The sequence below is a fragment of the Neomonachus schauinslandi genome, chromosome 2 (genome assembly GCF_002201575.2).
Source record: "Neomonachus schauinslandi chromosome 2, ASM220157v2, whole genome shotgun sequence".
Lineage (NCBI taxonomy): Eukaryota > Metazoa > Chordata > Mammalia > Carnivora > Phocidae > Neomonachus > Neomonachus schauinslandi.
Window position 1 is genome coordinate 139,733,732 of NC_058404.1, and position 18,205 is coordinate 139,751,936.

The following is an 18,205-nucleotide window of genomic DNA, read 5'->3' on the forward strand; positions in this document are numbered from 1 at the left end:
AAAAAAAAAAAAAAAAACTGAATTTATTGTCAACATCACTTACACTGGGAGGAACAAAGTGCATTCCTCTGTCCCCATTTATTGAACAGTAACACAGAAAATTACAGAAAAATATTAATTCTCTTGTGTCACTGGCTAAAATAAGAAGAATAGCTTTTGTGTATAAAGTTACTTGTTAATAGTAATAGCAACAATACTTTCATTTATAATTACTTGCTTTATTCAGAAACTTCTGAGTATTGCATTACCTGTCTTCAATTCTTATGACAACTATAAGACTTATTTGGAGACTCCATGAGGAGCCAAGCCAGTGCTGTGCTGAACCAGTGAGTTTCTTGTGAAATTTTCAGGAAATTTGCAAGATATTGTTACATATGGCCATTAGTAAAAATTAAATTATATAAACTTATGATTACATAAATTATATTTAAAAAGGTAATACATAGAACTCATCATACTCTAAATATTTCATTACATTTTACTATTATCTATGTACTTGAGGTCTTTTACATTTATGGTTCGTGTATGTATATGAATGGAATACCATACAGTGGTGTGCTACTGTGCATGTCTTCCCAACTCTGTGCTCGGTGATGCCATACTATGCAGGTAGCTTTAAATCAGCCACAGTGGGATTGTTTACACCCTGGAACTGGCTCTCCCACCCCAAGACTCAGGTGTTCAACAATTACTAGTCTATCACTATGTGAGACATGTTGTTCTGACTTCAAGGCACATTGTACAGTAAGCCATGCTGTCTCCTTTTGAATGGTTTGAAGCACGGGTTTTCTTTATGGTCTCTACTGGCTTTGGGAGAGGATTTGGGATGTGTATAAGCTTTTTCTGGAGAGATAGTCTGTAGCGTCTATTAGATTTTCAGAGACTCTATAACCTAAAAGAAACTTTAAAAAATTGATAAAAAGCCATTTCTATAGGAAAAAATACTGTATCATCAGCAAGCATTCTTTTTCTCTGAAATAAAGAAATCAAGTAGCCTGTAGTAGATATGATTAAGAATTTTGCTCCTCATAATGTGTTATGGCAAATGTTCCTTATGTATGTATCTTACTTAGTGAACATTCTTCATTAACTTGCTGTTTCCCCTTTTAAAAAGTTTCCCGATTTAGCAAAGCATTAAATACGATAAAATACTTAAGAATAAATTTACTAAGGAAATAAAAGATCTATACACCAAAAACTATAAGACATTGATGAAAGAAGTTGAAGACACAAACAAATGGAAAGATGTTCCATATTTATGGATCAGAAGAAGTAATATGTTAAAATGTCCATATTACCCAAAACCATCTACACATTCAGTGCAATCCCTGTGAATATGCCAATGGAATTTTTCCACATAAATAGAAAAAAATAATCAAAAAATTCGTATAGAACCACAAAAGACCCCAATCAGCCAAAGCAATCTTGAGAAAGAACAAAGGTGGAGTCATTATCCTTTTTAATTTCAAGCTACATTACAAAGCTATAGTAATCAAAACCATATGGTACTGGCACAAAAGAAGACATAAGCAAATTGAACAGGATCAAGAGCCTAGAAATAAGCCTATGCATATACCATCAACTAATACTTGATAAGGGAGCCAAGAATATTCAATGCGGAAAGGATAGTCTCAATAAACGGTACTGAGAAAACTGGATATTCACATCCAAAAGAATGAAATTGGGCCCTTACTTTATACCATTCACAGAATTAACTCAAAATGGATTATGGACTTAGAGGTAAGGCCTAAAACTGTAAAACCCCTAGGAGTTTTACATAGGTGAAAACTCTGTGATATTACCTCACCCCTGTTAGATTGGCTATTATCAAAAAGAGAAGAGATAACACATGCTGGTGAAGATAAGGAGAAAAGGGCACACTAGTGTATCACCGGTGGGAATGTAAATTGGTGCAGCCACTAAGGAAAACAGTATGGAGCATCTTTAAGAAACTAAAAATAGACTAGAATAATATAATCCAGCAATCTCACTTGTGAGTATATATCTGAAGGAAATGAAATCACTATCTTGAAGAAATACCTGCAGTTCCATGTTCATTGTAGCATTACTTTCAATAGCCGAGACATGGAAATAACTTAAGTATCTGTTGACAGATGAGTGGATAAAGATCTGAGATTATTCACAGACACACACACACACACATGCGCACACGCACACACATACACACACACAAAGTGGACTCTTATCCAGTCATAAAAAAGAAGGAAATCCTGCCATTTGCAACAACATGGATAGACCTTGAGGGTAATGTGCTAAGTGAATTAATTCAGATAGGAAATGACAAATGCTGTATGATCTCATTGATATGTGGAATCTAAAAATATTGAACTCATGGAAACAGTAGAATTGTGGTTTCTAGGGGCAAAGTGGTGGGGAAAATGAGGTTATGTTGGTCAAAGAGCACAAACTTTCAGTTACAAGATGAATAATTTCTGGGGATCTAATGTACAGTATGGTGACTATTGTTAACAATACTATCTGTATATTTGAAAGTCCCTATGAGAGTAAAACTTTAATGTTCTCACCATAAAAACAACAACAAAGAGGTAATTATGTGAAGTAAAGGATGTGTTAACTAACTTCACTGTGCTAAAGCATTTCACAAAATATACATGTAACAAATAAATAATATTTGGCACATATTTATTCTAAACATTATTTATTTTTTAGCTGAAATTCAAATTTAACTAGGCATCCTGTGTTTTACTGCAACTCTACTTTTAAAGGTCTTCTTTCCTCATTCTTCCATCTTCCTTTTCTTCTCATTCAGAAATCTGTTGGATTCATGAACCACAGCTTGACTTTTATATTAATTATGTGAATAAGAGTTACTTATGTCTGAATTCATTCCCAGTTCCATTGCTTTCAAATTATTTAATTTCTCCAGGTCTCAGTTTTCTTGTCTGTAACAGAGGCCTTCTTAGGATTACTAGCAAGAGTAAATCAGATAATGTATTTAACAATTACTGTAGTGCCTACCAGTTAGTAAGCCTGCATTATATACCAGTCATAGTGATGATGATATAATCATAATGTTTTCATTGTCAAAAAGTTGCAGCCTTCTGGATTACAACTAGCCTCAGCTCACCCAACATTTCTCACGCATGCATTTCCTTTCTCACCTTATTTACTTTCTGGAATGAATCATCAAACTTACATAACCAGTCCCATACATCACCATCAGAGAACCCCAAACCTCCACTGGATTTTATTTCCTGTTTTGTTTTTTTTTTTATGTTTTTCCCAGCTTTGTTGAAATATAATTGACATATAACATTGTGTAAGTATAAGGTGTACAAAGTGATAATTTGACATACTTCTATATTGCAAAATGATTACCTGGAAGGGTTAGTTAATACCTCCATCACCTTACATAATTACCATTTCTTTTTGTGGTGAGACCATTTAAGATCTACTCTCTTAGTGACTTTTGACTATTCTATTATGGTATTGTTAATTATAGTCACCATACTGCATGTCAGATCCTCCTGGTTTTTATGTTGGTGTGGTCTGAACATGCTCATTTATACTGAGGGGTCAGAGCCACTCAACCATAACTTTGCTAACAATGGCCAGAGAAATGGCTAGTAAGGAAGATGATAATGACACTTTATGGAGTCTGAATTCTGCCAAAAGCTAAGTTAGGGTCTTTTGCATATGTTTTCATTCAATCCTCATAATAGCTCTATAAGTAGTAATATTGACATTTTATAGATAAGGAAAAAGGAGAACTTAGAGGTAAAAGAAGCAAAAAATGGGAATAACTTTGGACTTTACTATTGGTAGGGAATTCTCCACACTTGGATAATTATAACTTATAGTAGTATAGGTGTTCCTGAGGTTTTTATTTTTCTCCAAGGATGTTCATATACAATCTCATTTATGCTTACAACCATCCTGTAACTTAGAAGCTAAGTAATCATTGTAAAAGTAATTATTGTCTCCATTATATAAGTAATGAAGTTGAGACACTGGGAGGGTAAATGTCTTGTCGAGGATTGTGTGGTAATTGGAGTTATTACTAGAAACTGAACCCTATAATTCAAATATGCTCAGTTTTTCCTAATGAACCAGGAAGAGCAAATTGCTTTCATCACACATGAAAATGCTGATCAATTGGTATTGGCTACCCGGGGTACCATGTTAATAAAACCTCGGAGATCTTTCTTAGGTTCAATGGCAAAGAATGCCATAGTAAATTAGTAATATCTGCTATGGACATGAGCGGTGGGGGCAATAATGACGACCTGAGAGGAGAGTATTGTACAAGCTAGTGGAGCCAAGTGTGAGATGCCCAATCAACAATAGATTCCCAAACTTCAAAGCGAGTAATCCCCAGAATATCTAAGAATTATTCATTGAGAACCCAAAAGTGATAATTCTGTGTCATTTAATTGCCCCAAAGAACAAGGGAATGGATTAGTTTAGTCCAGATACCATTTGCCTCTTCTCCACTATGATATGTCTCTCTTATATGGTCTTTCATGGAACCCCAATGTATAAATGGAAAATGCGAAGGTCCTGGGGTCCTGGCCATTCTGAACTTCATCCCTGGAAACTTCAAGTGACCAGAGCACAGGTTAAAAACCACAGATATAAGACATTTTTGTTTAACGCTACCTGGACAATGAGTAATTTTCCCTTGGAAAAGTCTATGAATCCAGCCAGATGTTAATTATTTTATCTATATCAATGGAAATAATGGGGGGCTCAGGTAGTTAAGCATCTGCCTTCAGCTCAGGTCATGATCCCAGAGTCCTGGGATCGAGCCCCACACTGGGCTCTGTGCTCAGCACAGAGTCTCCTTGTCCCTCTCCCTTAACCCCTACCCACGTCCACCCCCACCCTCGCTTGTGCTCTCTCTCTCTCTCAAATAAATAAATGAAATATTGAAAAAAATTAAAAAAATAAACTCTAATATTCTAGGAATCAGAGCCTATGCATGGAGATTGTTATAGTCACAAATATTATTTTGCCCCTAATATTCTCTCAAAGTTTTCTAGTTGATGTGCTTGTTACACACTTTCATCTTCTTCATAAAAAAAATAACATTTTCTGATGGTGTCCAGTTTGACTTCTAGGAATAATATTTCATTGACTAATTTTGTATGACTAATATATTTGTTAAAATTTTTTTAAACCTCAATTCAAGAAGTTGATCTGTTACTTATAGGCACATAAAAGATATATTAATACACACACATACACAGTCATATACATATAAAGAGCTCCTTGAAGTCAAAGGTTATAATATATTTATAATTCCATATATGAGCTTTGCCCAGTGGCAGTATCATAGCCAATGAGGTTTATCCGAGGCGCGATTATTGCTAATTGAAAACAATTCCATATATGATAGCATCTAATAAACACTATCACATATTAAGTAATTGTTAAATGTTTTTAACTGAATGGAATTAAATATATAGTATATGTATATTATATATACAGTATATGAATATACAATCCTCAAACATCTTTGTGTCTTCAAACACAGTACTCTCAAAGACATTCATAAAATAGGTACTATAGTGATTAAAAGGATGTGATTTAATATCAGAAAGACCTGACTCAGATACCTGCTTTATTATTTTCAACCTGTGTGGCCTTGGATAGTTTTCTCAACTTTAAAATGAGGAAAGTAAGATAATACCCCATCATGCTGCTTTTGTGAGGTTTAAAGAGATAAAATATATATTTTACTAGATAACACTTTGCACAAAATAAATATCCAGTAAATATTAGCTATATTATAATTGATAATCAAAGCCATTAATCTTAATAGTGTCATTATTATCCAAAAAAGTGGATTTTTGGCAGTTCTCCAATAATTCTTTAAAGGAAAGTAAAAAAATTAACATACGTTGGAAAACTTTTTGTGTAATTTGCATATCATGCTGAATTTTTAGTATATTATCTCATTAAATTTTCACAATCAACTTGTGAGATAGCTGTTATATTCATTTTACAGAGAAATTATGAAACTTACTCAAAGTCATACAGCTGATAACTCACTGTTGCAATATTCAAACACAAGTCCGTACTAAACTATGATATGTCGAGGTCTGCGCTAAATACATAACCTGATGTTTATTACATGACCCAAGAACTTAATATTGCTGATGAGTGTACATCTTGAATTATTTAAAAAGTAGAGGCAATAATCTCAAGTATTTTCCTATGAACGTGTGTGAATGTGAAATAAAGAAGAGGAAGTAAGGAGAAGCAACCCTAGGAAGATATACGACGATCACACAATCAGTAGACTACTAATACAGATTCTTCCAATATTTTAATTATAAACATGGCCCCTCTTTCCATATCCCTACCCACAAATTAAAAGTCTTTAAAAACTACTTAATTCCTTTAAATTGAATAATACAAATTGCATCTAACACGTATGAGGCAACTATATATACACATATATGGTTTTAAAAATTAAGAATGCATAGCAGTACTTCTACCCTGAGATTTATACAGGAGAGTATTTCATAATAGCTTCTCCAAGTATGTGATGTTGACTTTATTCATTCATTTAACAAATGTTTATTGAGCATCAACTGTATGCCTGTTATAATTGCAGGTGCTGGGTTATATACTAATAAGCAAAACAGGCAAAATTCCTGCTCTTGTGGAACTTAAATTCTAGTGGGAGAAACACTAAATCAATCGATCCATAAAGGTATAACATACAACATGGTACAAGAGGAAAAATAAAGCTGGGTAAAGGCCTAGAGATTTTTGGAAGAGAAGTAGTTAATATTTTACAATGTGTGGGCAGGGACAGTCTCTCTGATGGCAAGTTCTTTGAACAAAATCTTGAAAGTCAGCGAGTGAGGCAGACTGAAATTTAGGGGAAGAACATGGAAGGTGGAGGGAAGGGCAAGAACAAAGACTGGGTGACAGCAGCATGCTTCATGTGTCCAAACAAGAGTGAGAAGGCCAAAGTGATCAGAAGAGAGTAAACGATGAGAGAACGTAAAAATATGTCTTTTTAAGACACCAGCTTTAAAAATACATAATTATCTGTTAGTACCCTTATGAAATGAAAGAATGAATCCAAAAGGTAAAGACATTTCAGAAGATCTTTGCTCCCACCAGGCCTTGTCTCCATCACCACTGTGTCATGACGGAGCCTGAAGTAGTGATGAAAGGCTGGCCAGCTAGTCATTATCTGGCACTTAATTGGCAAGCAATTATGGCTATATTTTGGTTACAATGCTGCAATTTAAATATTTTTACAATTTTAGGCAATAATCCTGAATGATTATACATTTTGTGAACGAGACCTTATGCTTCAATTGTATGTGGCAGAAAAAAATTTTAGTGTCTTTGGGAAGTTTTAAGACAGTACTTAGACTGATATTTGAGGTAGTTTATAGTCAACTCAATAGTCTTAGAGATGTATTTCACTCTCCACTGCTTATTTCAGTCAATGGCCAACTCTTCCTACAATTTCTAAGACATTGAGTAAAATATTATTTCAGTTGACCATCCGTGACTGACGTGTCAACTTCCTAATTCATGAGAGAAGTTTTGTTTTTATCAATTAAGATAGTTCCACAAATAACAAACTCACCAATGTGATACTTCTTGCCTTCATCTCCTCAACACTTGATAATTTAAGCATCAGAGTCCTTTGAAAAACATTGCATATTAGGCTTTTTCTTACGGAGGAAAATGAAGATTCTGGAAAGAATGGGATTTCACAATATTCTCTGTCAAATATTTTTCTTTCATGATTTTCTTATTATCAGAATCGATGTCATACATTTTATTAATAAATTGTTGTTTTAATTGCCAAATTAGTATACATTTTAAAAAGTGATGATTGTGCTCAAGGAACAGCGAAAAACACTTAGCAGTCATGGGGTCAATTTATCATAATACAAGCATCTTTTTGACCATGAGGTGACTACTTGTCTGCTCAATTCTGACCACCTGCCTTATGAGAGAATGAAAGGCACCAGCAGAAAACAGATCAGATGGCAGAATTTGGGAAAAAGCCAGTTTGCAGAATGTGAGATTCTACTGAATATATTATCAAAAGGTCCCATATTGAACTTTTTTTTGAGCACAGAAATAAGATAGCTGTGGCACCTAACTGCTGCAACTTGGTTTAAGTTCAACCACTGGTTATTATTTTAATGAAATTGTGTAAACCTTTGTGTGTGTGTGTATGTTTGTATAGTGAACATTCTCACTTTGAGTTTATTCAGAAAATCCAAAGAAATTCAGATATCAGAAATTGAGAATTTCTAAGAAAGAGTGTCCCACAGGTGTTAGGTTAAAAACACAAAGTACTTGAAGTCTGTTATGTCGGTCAACCCCGCCCCACCCCTCAGGTTCCTCAATGATGATTTTTATGTGGCTTCATAAAACAAAAACCTTGCTTATAGTCATAGTCTACAGAATCAAATTTTAAGAGCTGTAGGAAACTAAGCTGGACATAAGAGTTTTTATAAAAAGTTTTTCTTAGATGAAACTATTAGATTATTTCTGGGAGAGGTAAAGAACTTAGTTTCCAATTTGTTTAAATGGGATTGAAGGAAAGGGGAATTTTTTGACATTCATTAGGAATCTAAATGTACCAAGGAGAGTTGTAAAACACATTTTATTGAAGCTCATTTAGATTGGAAGCAGAGGAACATCTGTAACTACTCTGAAGGGGACCCTGGAAGAACTTTTTATGAGTAAACTGGGATTGTTGCTTTTAATTATTCGAGTGTATAGATTATTCAGTAATGTGTGTAAAGAGCTTATTTAGCTACCACCTCCAGGCCACATCACTGGAATATAAGACGATCCTTTCTCAGTTCTCTCTGCTTGTGCTCTGTAATTTAAAATATAATCTTGAAAGTAACTGAAGCAAGTGAATGTGCGATTTGTTTGCAGCAATGACTTGCTGTGGAATTCCTTTGTGGATTTACTTTTCTGTGTATCATTTTGCAAGACCCAGTAACAGCTAAATTGTTTTGGTTTATATTGGATTCCAAAGGCATAATGATTTTTTCCTTACTCATATGTAACCTCATTTTGGATTCTTCTGCAGGGGTTTCCAAAGTTCAAGAATGGCAAGCCAATCTAGTGTCTGCAAAATTTAATTCCTAAAGCATTTACACTAAAGTCCCATTAGATATTTTGTTTTTGAAGAAGCCAACATCATATGATTTCAACATTAAAACATAAAATGATGTCTTCAGCCCCTAAACTGATATGTTGCTGGGGGTGAATGATCACTGCACATTGATTAACACATCTCTCTACATTTGATAAGGAAAGGTGGCGAGGCCCCAGTTTACTGTCACATCGTCCTTATTTGATAGCACATTTAATGAATGAAAGTTCATTGTATTTTACCCTTTTTCGTAGTCAAACATGTCAAGGCAGCATAAATAATTACACACATCTTTTAATTGCATTTCAAGTGCAGTTTTTTTTTAATTTTACAGGATGCATCTTAATGAGAGAGGATGATTCTAGAATTTTTGCTAAATAGAACAGTGTCAGCATTGGCAAACAGGCTTATTAGAATAAAAGGATTCTCAGTCTGAAATACAAGAATTTTTTTCATGATATAGATATAAACAATAAGCAGGAAGTTAACGTGGTGCAAGTCACAAGTCCATGTAAGACATTGCTAAAATGGCACTTATAAATTTGTGCAAACAAAGCCACTGCTTTTCTATAGTTTTTTTTTTTAAACCCCAGTTAACTTGGGAATAACTTGACTTTCATGGAAATTCACTAAACTATGTCTTTCTTCCCACTCTGTCTAGTGCTAGAATTAGGAAAGATGAATTTTCAGAAGAACAAGCTTTAAATTGGTCACTCTGGCATGCAGATTTTATTATGGATGCCTACGTGCTCCTCAGAAAGACACTTCTCGACTCCCTGGGAAGAAAGCATATGACGGAATTTCAGTAGTTCAGTTTTTACATTAAAATATGGCCAGTGAGGGGTTCCAATCTGTCAGGGAAAAGTGGCCATGCGGCCAGAGTTATCATTTTACTTTGGGGGTCTTGTGTTTGCCAAGCGGTCAGCCAGCTGTCCAAGCTTTTAACATGAGGAAACTGAAAATATCTGGGAGGTAAATTGCTCCGGAACAGTTAATATTCATTAAACCTGAAGGATTCTTAATGAAATTAAAGATAGAGAATTGCTGTTTTGAAATTTGGAGTTTTAATATTCCCTTAAGTTCCATGTAAACAGGTAGGAAATCAAATCTCACACAGCTGTGGGCATTGTTTCCTGGTGCAAAGAACATAAGCATCAAGGCTGATGGGCCTGATTGCAGAGTTTTGCGGCTGCCCTTCAGCAGTTGTATAAACTTTCTGAGTCTCGGTTCTATTGTCTGTTAAATGGGAAGAAGAATCAGACTTATAATATTTATATTAATAAATATAATTATGTGTGGTGATGGATGTTAACTAAACTTACTGTCGTGATCATTTCACAATATATCCATTTTTCAAATCATTATGTTGGACACCTAACACTAATATGATGTTATATATCAATTATATTTCAATTTTAAAAAAGACTATGAAAGAAACAAAAAAATGTGTTCTGAGATACAGTAATATATTTAAAGTTCTTGGCAGACAGAAGACAATAAATTACAATAAACTATTTAAATGCACCTTAAAGGAATAACAGAGGCTGTGCTTTGAAAATAGATTGCTAATGCCTTGTTAGCATATACCAAAAAGGATCATCATCTCAGAATATGGTTAAAGTGTCAGTGCAGAACATCGATAGGGAAAATTATCAAAAACATGCCTTTTCATCCGAGTAAAGAGGTTAGAAGTGAAGCCTTAGGAGTAATGACTCCAAACCAAAGAGATCGTCTAGATAATAAGGCTAGATTTATCTTTCCCTACTTCCTTGGGGGAGCCATGGGGAAGGCTGCAGGGGAAAGTGCCAGCCAGTCACGTTCGCATGAGATAAATAATCAGTTGTGAGCTCAGTGTGTGATTCTCGTTAAAATCCAGACATTGGAACAGCTCCCGAAACGCATTGCCACCACCACCACCACCAATCTCTTTTGCATCTCATTGGCATTTGAGGACGTTAATTGACTCATTATTGCAATTCATATTCAGGAAAGGAAGTTGATTAAGGAAGGCAGATGCAGAATCTCCAGACACATTCATAGCTGCGTTGTTTGTCCCGGCAGTTTACTTGAGTTATTAGAATATTTAGGAGGCTATAGCCAGAGGGACAGGGAACGTGTCCCACTAAGTGTCATCCTCACAAAATAGATTTTTACTAAAAACAATATAATTTTGTAATAATCTTATTCTACTGTAAGGTCTAAATAGTGATTATTTTCTTAGCTTTTTTATACTCATTACAGCCACTCATTTGTTTTAATTGCTCTTCTGGGAAATTAGTTCCTGATACTTTGGTTGCATCAAGGAATATTTTTTAAAAGTCTATAAAAAGTATCTCTAGATTGTATTGAGTTAAAGAACATTTAAAAATTACCACTTTTAGTACAATTTATAGTACAATTTGTAGTACAATTTTATAAATAGTTTTTAAAGGTTTCCTTTATTGCAATTCTTAATTTTGACTAAGTAGGCTGTGATAAATTTATAGATCCAATGTGTTTTATTAACAATCTGGGTGGTTGTTTCCTTTTGTTACTTTGATCATCTTTAAATAATCGGGCTAGTTTCCATTTGTATGTCTAATATTACATACCAATAAGATAGTTATATATATATAAACATATATGCCTGTTAGATGAGAACTTTCTGTTTTTATATTTGGGTCAACCAGTATTTTGAGCTGAGTATTGAGAAGTATTTTCAATAATTGATTTGCAGTAATATGGCATAAGTAAAATACTATATACTATGTAATTCTGAGGTCAGTTTAACATAAATAAGTATAATTCACTTGCTACTTTTTTTTTTAGAGAGAGAGAGGTAGAGAGAAAGAGAGAAGGGGAAGGGGCAGAGGGAGACGGGGAGAGAGAGACTCTCAAGCAGGCTCCACACCCAGCATGGAGCCCAATGTGGGGGCTCAATCTCATGGCCCTGAGATCATGACCTGAGCAGAAAACAAGAGTCAGACCCTTAACTGACTGAGCCAGCCAGGCACCCCACTTGCTGTTTTTTATATTGAATTTCCTTAATAATAATTAATTTTGAGAAAATTATTTTTTCCTTTTCATCTTAAATGTGAAAGTATTATTCAGACCTTACTATGAATAGTTTTAGTAACTAAAAGTAACAGAAATTTATCTTTAAGAAGTTCCTCCCAATTAATCCTAGAAAAAACTCATTTGATATTAAGCAGTCATCTTTGCCATTTGATATCTTTTCTTTCCAGACTAGCTATTGTTCAGATTTAACTAATTTTATCTTTTTCACTTGATCTGTATCAATTATACTGAAATCATAAGAACATGTGTACAGTTAATCATTTTTATACATATATAGATGTACATGAAAAAGAAATAAATAGCAAAATGTAATGGATCTCCTTTTACCTTGCCCCAATAGTTTATTTAACTCACTAATTTTCTGGCCCCCACAGAAAATAAATCGAGGCTTACTTTTCCCATATATTAGTAATTTTAAATGTCAGTAGCATTACAAAGTATTTTTTCTATAAAACTTCAACTAAAATTTAATGAGCAATTATTATGTCTGTGCCAGATATTTAGGGGTGGAACAGTGGTTCACAAATTAGTAAAGCATAACGTCCACTATGCAAGAGCTTCCAGTGTGGGTAGCATATAAATAATTCCATATAATAGTAAAAACATGATATAGATAGTTCCACTAGAAAATAAACAACGATAAATAAGAACTCTAAGAAAGGAACAATCTACTGACAATCCTTTTTAGAATCTAAAAGGAAGATCAATGAAAGATCTGTGCCTGAACTCTAAGGTGTACATGATTTTGATACAAGGAAGAGAGTCATTCCATGTGGATAAAGTACTGAACAGAAGCACAGAGGTAGGGGTGCCTGGGTGGCTCAGATGGTTAAGCGTCTGCCTTCGGCTCAGGTCATGATCCCAGGGTCCTGGGATCAAGTCCCATATGGGACTCCTGGCTCAGCAGGGAGCCTGTTTCTCCCTCTCCCTCTGCCTCTCTCCCTGCTCATGCTTTCTCTCTCTCTCTCTCCGTATCTCTGTGTCTCAGATGAATAAATAAAATCTTAAAAAAAAAAAAAGAAAGAAAAGAAAAGCACAGAGGTAGGCATGCTCTGGGAAAAATAAGTAGTTCTGCATTATTGAAACGTAGAGTCACTGAAAGTGAACCAAGAGATGAAGCTCAAAGATAGGCAGGGGTAGACTGGGGAAGGCTTTGAAAGACACATTGAGGAGTTTGCTCTTGATTCTACAGATGACTTAGAGCTATGAAGGTTCTAGCAGGGCTAAGGTGGATGTGATAGAGCTGCATGTGATGACAAGAGAGGTTACTTGAGCAGATTACGTTTCAGAGAGCTAATCCTGGTACAAGCAGGGTTGATATACTATACCAGGGAAAGCTTGGAAATGGGATGTTGGGCAAAGCAATTAGAAAGCTATGACTAAAGTCCAAAGAGATAATAGACAGCCCCAAAGAAGAGGCAGAAAGTGGAAGCCATGTGTTTGTAGGAATGGGGATGTAGAACTCTATGGACTGAGTATTAAGTGCAAGGGGAGGATGGTTGGGAAGAAGGGAGAGAAGACAAAAATGATGATAACTGCAAGATTCATAGCTGGATTATTGGCTTTATGACTGATATAAGAGGAAAAAGAAAGAGAGAAGAGAAATATCTCTATGAGGAAATATCCAGGAGGCCACTGTAAATGGGGGTCAGAAGTTTAAGGTCAGGGCTAGATATTTAGATTGAATGTCTCTCAAGTAAATATGGGAAGTGAAGCTATGGGAACATGTGAAAGCATTTGTGAAGATGACCATATCATGAACAGAAGCTGGAGAATGAGACTTTGCAAATGCCCACAGGAATGTGATGTCTTGATGGAAGGAAAGGAGTCAGCAGAGATTCTTCTTGCTCCCATGAAACTTTAGTTTATGAAGACCCAGAAAACATGGCAGGCTTAAAGTCCAGGTGACATGAGAAAAGAGACTACAGAGACACAACTACTGTCAAGGTAAAGTCACAAAGTCTCATTTTTAAATTCAGTCATCTGCTAATTTCCTCACTCAACATGTAGTGAATAACTCTATGACCCAAGCATTGTGCTAGGTCTCAAAATATGTGATGGCTCTAAAATTCCAGACCATTCTTGGTAATCTTATGCAATCGCTGGTTGCTTTTTCCCCTTGCCTCGCATTTCATATTAAGGAATAATTCCTATTTAAGCTCTTCCTTTATCATGTAATAAAAAATTATCATTAAAATATGACTATAATAAAGATACTCCTTGATACTTTAATAATGCTTTTACAAACGTTTGCTCCTTTAATCCTCCCAGCAACCTGTGAGGTAGACAATATAAGCATTGTAATCCCCATTTTATAGATGAGGAGCAAAATGACCAAATAGTGTCTTATATGCAGTGATTAGTCAATAAATATTTATTTGCAGGAATTCTACAAACCGACTGTTGCTGAAACTTTCTCAATGAGCTAGATTGTAATTTTAAATTTTAGCATCACCCCTCACCAAAAAAAGACTCCTTTAAACATAGAAGTGAGGTGGTTAAAATCAAGTGAGGTGGTTTCTGCCTTATGTCAAACCTGAACCTTCTCTTCTCCTCACCATCATTAAATATCCCTAGCTATACTGGCCACAGCTCAATTTAGATATTATATCCAGGTGACATCCCTTCCAGATCTCAGACACTTATCCTTGTGAAATAAAAACAAGCTTCTTAGTTCTCCCATTGCCTTCAGCTTTCATTTTTCCCTTTTCCTAGGGAAATGTATACACCGTAGGTTTTGAGTACTAGTTACTTCCAACAAGTTTTGCTGCATTCTCTTCCAGATCTGTCAAGTTAAAAATCTCATAGTGATACTCTCTGAAAGACATGATTTGCTGGAATTGTCCAAGTCTCATATTAAGATAAATACTTGATGTCAACCTTGTGTTAAAGAGTTTGCATTATACTTCTAAAGAATAATTTCACCAGTATGAGAGCTCTAACCAATTGGTAAAGGTTTCCTGAAACACTAGATTAAAAAGAGTTCAGTGAAAAAAAAGCCAGAAGTAATTGTCAATGTTTGTGGTGGACACAGGGGAGGGAGGAGAACACACGTGTTTTGTTCTAAAGGCAACTTGAATCAGACTATGCTGGGATCAGATTATGAGATTTCTAGAGTGAGTAGTGTGATGTTCAGTTCTCTTTAAAACAAGGGCAGACCCAGGGGTAAGGTGCCCCCTCAAGTGAGGAAGATAACCTTTTGCTGAGAAATCTGGCATGCAATGCTGAAGATGGCAGTTGATGGCTTTAATCAAACAGAAGTAGACAACTATTTTCGTCAATTCTTAATTGCATGTTTGCAAATACTTTTAACCTAAGTCTCAGTGTTTTCTGTGTTAACCAGCTGACACATTGCAAAGCGGAAATGATGGGAAATTTAATTCAAATGAAAACTAAGCAATTGTTTTGAATTTGTAAAATGAATTTCTCTCTAGGGGGCCTATGGAGCTAACGGGAATGGGTGTTAGAAATATGAATCCCGCATCAACATAAACAGAGATAACTAAACATGACTGATTATAATAATAGAAAGAACTCTCCAGAGGGCTTCATGCACATGGACACATCCAAATGCTATTTTGTTAAGTTTTTCTAGCACTGAACATCTCTACAGCCTGTCTTATCTTAAAGTGGATTGCTGTCCCAGACACTAGATCATTCCCTCCAGAGCCAGGGTTGCCTCCAATTTAGGTGGCTTACTCAAGGTCACTGAACACGAGGGGCAAAGTAGAGGATATTTCAAAGGCTTTTGAGTTCCAGGTTGCTGCTTACCCACTGAATCTCACAGAGGAAAATATATAAAACCTACAGATCTATTTATCTACATATTTTCTTTGGCTGAAATTGTGCATTTATAAAGTGATACCTGCACTCATGTCATGGTCCCTTCATTCAAAGCAGTTAAAAAGAATTTTATTTAACCCCAGGCAATTTATGTTTTTTAATTACTCTGGGATTACATAATGTGACATAGAATGACCTGTAGATTCCATAGGGCAAAATGCAGCAAGAAAATAGATTGAAAGTGAGAATGACAATAAAAGATACCAGGTATTCTGCATGCCTGGATGAAAGTGAGTCATAGAAAACTGCCTATATTGCACAAAAAATATTTCCACGTATATCTTTTATCAGAAATTATATACCACTATTCCATCTATATTTCAGATGTTTGCTTTCCAGAATACTTGTCCTGACTCCCTCTGTCTCTTGCACCAGAAACAGCTCATCTACAGTCAGTCTACCTGGAACAATCAGAGTCCAACCAGGAAAATAGAAGCCATTGTAGATCTTTCGAATAAAAAAAATTCAGAATTACAAGAGTTATGGAATAGCTGAAGGTCAAATAGGAGATGGTAAGACAAACTAGAGATCATTCACAACAGTGCCACTGCTAGAGCTGAAGGAACAGAGGGAGGTGGTATTTCCAGAATCCAGAAGCCAGGACCATTCAGCAGAGCTAGAACCACGTGAAGGTTGTCCATTGGGAGCTGGAAGCATAAAGAGCGTTGTGCGGTAGGAACTGGCACCATGGAGGAGGGCAGACACATCTGGAAAGGGTTGTGGGGAAAGCCTTGACCTCCCTTTCTCATCCTTCAATCTTCTATCAGGTTTGTGAGAGAACAAGTGAGTTTAGAAGATAATGTTTCAGGAAATGTAGAGCAGAGAAAGGGAGAAAATGCATCTGAAAGCAAATGGTAGTTGGTCAACTAATTACCTCACTTAAGGATTCTCCTTAACACAAAATTCTTCATTTAAAAAAAAATCTGTTTAACTTACTTTGCATAAAAAGAAATTTTTCTGAATTTTAATTTTGCTTCCTTTCCATCTAGAGTGCATTAGTAGGACTCTACTTCTTTAAGAGTAGAAGTCAGACAAGAGCATTTTGGCGGAGTGGGTATCCAGTGACATTGGAAGCAAGGGTAAGGGGTAACATAAGTTGAGTAGAAGAAATATTTTTGCTGTTAACAAGCAGGATCTTTTTTGCGATCCTGGCCTTTTGGCAATCGTGTGACTACTTTCATTAACAGACCCCCTTTTCTTAGGTTTTATGTAGAGACTCCTTTGAGAATATGATGGAATCTTTCTGTATGCACATGCAAAAAAATCTTGAATATTATTTTAGGGGAACCCCACCCTGGCCCAAAGCCCCATGATGTATCTATAGGGGGAAAAACCTGTCCTATTCATACTAGCCTTTCTTTTGCTCTTTGCTAAACTCCTTTGTAACTCTTCTGAGCATCATAAAAGTTCTCCAAGCAAGAGTTAAGGTGATTGCTCTTCAAACACATGGTCCTGGAACACAGAGAAATTGTATGCTAACTGTGTTCATGTGTATTTTTCTTAAGGGAATGTTCAACCACCACCCCCACCCCCCCAAATTTTAGAGACAAGTTTCCAGATATTCTCCAAGGCATGTAAAATGTTTTTGTGTGATAGGCAAGATCACCCTATGTTGATAGAGTATACAAATACAAATAGTAGGAATATACTAAAGATAGGGGAAAAAGTCCTACATAAATCAATGGGCAATTTCCCTTTTATATGGCTCTTCTGAAGTTGCCACATTGGTTCTTCAAGAGTAGAAATTATACCTGTCTTGGCTTCTATAATGAAATATATAGTGGTCTTTGTATGCTGGAAGTGAAGCTTCTAGATGTGGCTTCTTTTTCTACAAAGAAACATAATGAGCAGTCTATATCCTTCTTTTTCTGAGTTATGCTTATATATACCAAATTTTATAAATGAAAACAATGTGATGTTTACCACTGAAGATTCATCATGAGGTCATAGAATGTCAGCTCTGGAAGAGACTTTAGAACTTATCTATCCCAACGATTTATTTTATATAGGGGGAAAGTGAGAACTCATAAGAGAATATGACTAGCCTACCACTGGTCAATTCCATCTATCACATTCCCAGTTCCTCGTATCTGTAACTTAATGGTTCTGGGCTATCATTTTACCTGCCAATAGGGTAAATTTATAATTGATAAGGATTTTTAATTT

The 18,205-nt window shown here is 35.4% G+C and overlaps 1 non-coding gene across 1 annotated transcript; it reads left to right on the plus strand.

The window, feature by feature from the left end:
- The first annotated feature begins 5,294 nt into the window (after window positions 1–5,294).
- LOC123324092 lies at window positions 5,295–5,433 on the plus strand. Its single transcript, XR_006539605.1, has one exon. It is a non-coding gene; the product is annotated as a U4 spliceosomal RNA (small nuclear RNA).
- The last annotated feature ends 12,772 nt before the right edge of the window (window positions 5,434–18,205 follow it).